Source organism: Danaus plexippus, chromosome 14, assembly GCF_018135715.1.
Source record: "Danaus plexippus chromosome 14, MEX_DaPlex, whole genome shotgun sequence".
Taxonomy (NCBI): domain Eukaryota; kingdom Metazoa; phylum Arthropoda; class Insecta; order Lepidoptera; family Nymphalidae; genus Danaus; species Danaus plexippus.
This window is the reverse complement of record NC_083546.1, coordinates 7602285-7608284: the sequence shown is the minus strand read 5'-3', so window position 1 is coordinate 7608284 and position 6000 is coordinate 7602285. Positions and strand designations below refer to the sequence as shown.

The window sequence follows — 6000 nt, the reverse complement described above, 5'->3', positions numbered from 1 at the left end:
TAATGATTCTCGGCCGAATAAAAATATGCCTTGGTGTAGATGTCGCGTATTTTTTTTTATAGTGTGTGCAAAGCGTGTGTGTGTGATTGAATTTCGTCCGTATGATCAGAGTATATGAAATTCAATTAGGTTTTAATATCCAAGGCTTTAGCATCGCTCATAACAAATTTCAATGGCAGTACGACGTGACTTAGGTGCATTACATTAATTTCCAGCTGAAAGCTCCGGCATTAATTCGCGTCCAGCCCCGGAGGGAAACCGCAAAATACTTGTTCCGTTGCTATTCATAATAAAACCGGTGCAAGCCGCTAACTGCTGCAACATCTGAGCACAGAGAAATAATATTACCAACTAGCGCCATGACAAAGAGCATTCACACAGTGACTGCGGACCCTCACGCTAATTACTTTATATATACGATATTACAACTATGACCTAGGCTTCGCGAGCTCACAACTTTCGAAGGTTTAATTAATTTCGTATGTTCTGTCGTTACACTGTAAAAAAATTAGATGAGTCCTGTCCGAACTGTTCGAGGTTATAGTGTATTGTGCGGAGGTTCACTCAATACATATTTATGTCAAAGAGACGGGTTAATGCGATATGAATCGTGATAGTTGAAAGGATCTTTCTTTATAAATTGTGTTTTTCTTTCATTAACAAGTCCTAGGGGAGCTGTTGAGTTTCCAGTGCAGCGTTGAATGAAAGTGAAGGATTTTATTCATGTAAAAATGGTATTTAAATGTATTATGTTGTACAGCATGGTGTGATAATGTAGTCCCCCATAACCGTTCGATCGATAATGTGTTTGCTTGCTTATGGTTGTCCGTGCGGGCGGACGGCGGGCTGCGGACAAGTCGCGTGCCACCTTTAATACAAAAATATCGATTCCTCGACAAAGCCGCGTCACCGCAATCAATATCCCTTTCCGCCTCATGCCTAATTACGCCCACATCACTCAAACATTCATAAAAAGCATCGCGGCCGGCGATCACTCCGGCGCTGCCCCGTAGACTCATCCTGAAAACCGTCGTACACGGAATCGTCGAAAGCGCACAGGAAAACGCTTCATTGTAAACGTTTTATTTAATTTTCCCTCCATTTACTTTTTATAATTTCTGTCGGGCATAAAAAACGATCCGCCGCCGCAGGAAGCGCGCACACACGCTCACCGAGCCGTCTCTGGTCGCACACAGGCACAGGAACACCTGTCTCGGGGACCGAAGGTGTGCTCGAGCCCGTGCGACAGGGACGAGGGCATGCGACAGGTGCGGGTGCGAGCGAGAGAGGGCGATGCGCGCGCAGCGTTCCGACACGCCCGCCGCCGGTCGCTCAGCAGTGAGCAGCGAGCGTCGAGCAGGCAGCAGTCAGTCTACTGTGAGCCGCCGCGCCGCGCACACTGATATCGACATTGACAGCGCCGCGACCGCGTCCCTCGCCCGAGATCGGGAGTAGTGCGAGTGAGAGCAGTGTGTGTGTTGTGAAATGTGCTCTTGTTTTATAGGTAAAGGAAATGTTCACGACGAAAGGCTAACCGATGTTCGTTTAGGACTGGACGAAAGTTTATATTTATTTATTTATTATTATTGTTTCGTAAGTAACGTGTGGAGGGTTAATGAGAATCCCGTAGATTTCGGCGAAGCTTTTCAATGTTTTGTTTTAAAATACGGGCGCGCAAACTCACGCTACATATTTATGATGTGTTAATTGTTCGCGCGCTACATAGGACTAACATACACGATACATTGCTTGCTGTTTTAAGTTTCTTAACTACTCGTAGTTTTTACGACACTAGTTAGGAATAATTGCTTCGATAAAACGATACTCGATTTAAAACATTCACATCATAAAGTGATATCGATAGTTTTGCATTAAAACTAAAGAACCGACTAAGTTGAGCTAACCGCTATTATTAGTTATATACAAATTAAAAAGTTAGGAATTCTCTTATCTGTGGCGAAACAAATAGAGATCATTGAAATAGGTACAGGCTCATAAAACTGTGTGTCACAAAGTATTTTAAACGTCGCTATATCCAAAACTGTATTTGTCCTTTATATACCGACATATACATATATGTTGGTAACTATGTAATGTCATATTATAAAAACGTCCCCAGATGTCACCACCATTAAGCTTTGGATACGTTAATTGAATTAACGATCCCTAATAAACATCTTGTATGACATTCAGAGTAGAGTTCAGTTGTATTTGGCACGCTTCTTAAGAAATCATATATATTAAAATGTTAATGAATTTAGACAGTTTGTTAAGGTTGTATATTAGAGTTTAAATACTGTTATTATAATGGAGAAACGTCTTAAATATGTTTTACGTTCGCCTGTTTGTGTGATCAAGTTTGATAACAAAGTCTAGTATACGAGAACAACAAAAGGGCGTAACAACGGAAAAACCTGTGCACGTTAAATAATAAACATAAACACTAAAATACACTAAATATTAAAACATAGTGACATATTAATATATGTTGTTATTACCAATGAAATATTTTGAAACGGATTAATTAAGAAAATAAGTATATTAAGTTTATTTTCTAACGTTCTATATCAACCGCTGAATCACATGGCATTTTCATAAATATTATTTCGTATAGTCATTACAAGTACATAATTAAAAGTATTGTAACAATTTACATATAAAATATATGCATAAAGTTATCTCCAGTTAGTAAACAGTAGAGTTTCGAAACAAAATCTTTAATATATAATGCAACTTGTATGTTATAAAATTGTAAAGATAATTCGGATTAAAAAAAATGTGTTAAGGCATTCGTCCGTAACACACCTACACACAAACAAACTATGCGAACAGAACCCATTGTTATTAACCGATTGTTAGTAATTGAAACTCGCCGAGTATTTGTACGCTGCGTAAGATTTCTCATTGTACTGAGGCTTGTTCATAACAAATCTTTCGCTAATCTACGGCTCTCTGAGCCGGCCTGTTACTGAATATTAGTTTTATAACATATTTTATAACATATGCGATAAGTTATGTATTTTTGTTTATAATATTTTTTTAAGCTATTGACGTAATTACGGTCATATTAAAGTCACTTTTGGCGAGACTGCCGATGCACCTTTTTAACCAGAATCGTCGACAGCGACATGTTTCTTTTATATAATATTAAAATTAATTGTTATATATATATATTTGGACAGTTAAATAGTAACTTTATTTTGTTGTTAACAAATGGATATGAGTTGGCATTTGTTCTTTTCAATCGAGTCTACATGTGATAGCACTGGCGCCGACAAACTTTACTCTTGTAACATTGGTTTCCAATAAAATTACATCGACAAACTTTGTTGGCCGACCTCTAGGCTAGCCAAACTTACAGTACATTAATGATATATAGAAAAAACGCGTAAAAACTTAAAATATTCCGTTGTTTTGTAACCAAAACGGCAACAAAATTCGCGGATTCAACGTAATTAACAAGTAGAGTGTGGGTTGCAGTCTAAGTGAGTAAACAGCTTCAATTCAGGCCACCAAAGCATGGCCGACCCGATTCAACACTTCTCTGCAATTACCTCCAATTTGTACAGCGAACAAACACAATGGGAGATCTCAAAAAGTGTACACTCTGAAGAATCCTATGCGCTAATTAACTTCCATATTCCTCCTAATTAGAACTTTCTAGACTCCGCGTAGTACACACGCGGCGGGCCACTGATGGCACAGGTTATATTTTAATCTGCGTGATGTATTTAAAATTCGTAGTGCCGCATGGATCCCGTTGATTGAATGTTTGCATATAATGTTATTGAATATCCGAGTGACCGCTGCTGTCACAGCGCTGCGACCGTGCCGCCGCTTTCGATCTGATTGTGAAAACGCTGTCAATTATATTATTTGAAAAAATGTTCTGTTTTCATTCTTGATAACACACTGTTTCTGTGCCATTATGAAGTATTATAAATATGTATGTATATTGAATGATTTACCGAGTCGGGATGAAGCCCACGTAGAAATTTCGGGTGAAGTTGGAAACCTTTCGGCCATTCATCTTCAAAATAACTCTTAACAAGCCCCCCGAACTATTTCTTTGTACCCGACATCATAGTTTTCAAATTAAACTTTCCCCATAGGTAGCTACATATACATAGATTATAGGAACGAGCTACCCTCGGGACAACGTATTTGTTAATGTTGGTAGTAGAAAAACGTCAATATAAAAATTATACATTGAAGTAAAGTTTTGGGTTGTGTATAAGTTTCAACCTCACTGACAGAGTCCAAGATAATTTACACAAATTTCTTACTTAAATAGAACAAAACGGTTCATATTCAGGATTAAATTATCGATTATTTTTAAGTAATAATTAATTAATGACTCGATTAATTAACGAAAATGTATCAGCAAATAAAAACATGATATTCCTATGATATAAATAACGATTATTAAATAGGTTCCAGTGTTGTTCACTATATTTTACGTACGGTGCGCTTGTCGATACACTAATCAAGTTACTTGTAAGCCGTCAAGAGTACGGCTTCGCCTTTTAAATATTATTATGAAATGTAAAATTATTTATAATGAACATTAAAGTAGAATCTTTGCAGTGTTGTATGTAGAGTGAGAATTTCACAGCGCGTATTACTAACTCTGCCACGCCTAGGAGTCCAGTTAGAGTATATCTTCATATAGTTCACGAAATTGAACCTGTTTTTCTTAACGTTCCGCGCCCTCAAACGCCTACGTAGTCCATTATAGTCACATATTTTTTATATATAAAACTTAAATCGACCCGAGTAGCTAAGGTTAGCGCGAAACAACATATCAAAACGTCTAGAAAGTTCCGTATCCCCGGAGACATAATGGATGGCATCTGAAAGAGTTCCCGGGACTTTATTTACCGACTTTATCACGGCTCCATTGAATTAAACCATTCAACGACCAACGAAATATTTTCTTTAGTAACCAGCACTTCAATTACTTGGGGTAAAGGATTCGGATTCCGTCCCCACATTCCTCTGAACACTATTAATCCGTGCTTCGCAGATGAGATAGAATTCATCGAAATTTAACTTTAGAGAATCTGTTTTGATTGTCGCTACGCTTTTTGTCTGCCGCTTTGTTTATTGAAGAAATCATTTGAAATGACGTCACTATCGGCCATTACTTACGCGACTTCAAGAGGTTTAGAACGTTAAACGTCAGTATGAAAAATGCAACTTATCCGCTAACGCCATTTTTATTACAACTATGTTTGTTTCAAATGTATTAGAGAATATTTAATATTAACGACTTGTATATAAGAATATAATCAATTGTTATTAATACGGTATAAATATTAAGACAACGGGTTGGCGCTAATTGTGATATTTGGTCGATTTAACCGATCAGCCGAACATGAAATTGTGTTTAACGTCAAATTTAACCGATGCTGGTGTGCTGTGGGGAGCGTTGGTTAGTGATGTGGCCGCGCGATAATCTTAACACATTGTCTTGTAAACCTTCAGACTTATTGATGCTTTGTTATTAAATTTTATTTAAATACAAACCTTATTATAATTATTTCATGTTAGTCGATAATTACGTATCGAGTTGGTATTTTTTTTTATGTAAATTAATGATATTACCTTATTTAAAGTTTAAACAATCAGCAAACAGTGTTTACGTAATGGCTTATATTGCGAAATTTTGTTCGTTACAAAACCAGCTACAAGGAAAGTACTAGAATTATCATTACTAATGAAAATTATATTGAGACTCGTTTGTTTGTCGTTACGGTCAAAGTGCATGAATGATATTTTATTTAAAATAGTCTCGGGAAAAATCTATACTTATAGATATATTGTCTAGTAAGTATTATAAATTATAATAATGTTTAGTGGCCAATGTATTTTTACGCAGTGTCGGTTTGTCTGTCTGCGGTTTGAGGAGCCGTATCTATTAGGAGGGAACTGTTAGCTTAAGTTTCAGCCAAATTTGCTTATCGGCCCTGAGTCGACGGTATTCGTCTGAGCTGATGC

General features: G+C 37.1%; 1 protein-coding gene across 1 annotated transcript in view; it reads left to right on the top strand.

Annotated features, from left to right (window-relative positions):
• Window positions 1-1338: 1338 nt before the first annotated feature.
• LOC116769396 (protein couch potato-like) overlaps window positions 1339-6000 on the top strand; it is a 99914-nt gene continuing 95252 nt past the window's right edge. Inside the window, exon 1 of the mRNA XM_061522654.1 lies at window positions 1339-1504. The gene's annotated coding sequence lies outside the window, so the exon portion shown is untranslated. The remainder of the gene's footprint in view (window positions 1505-6000) is intronic.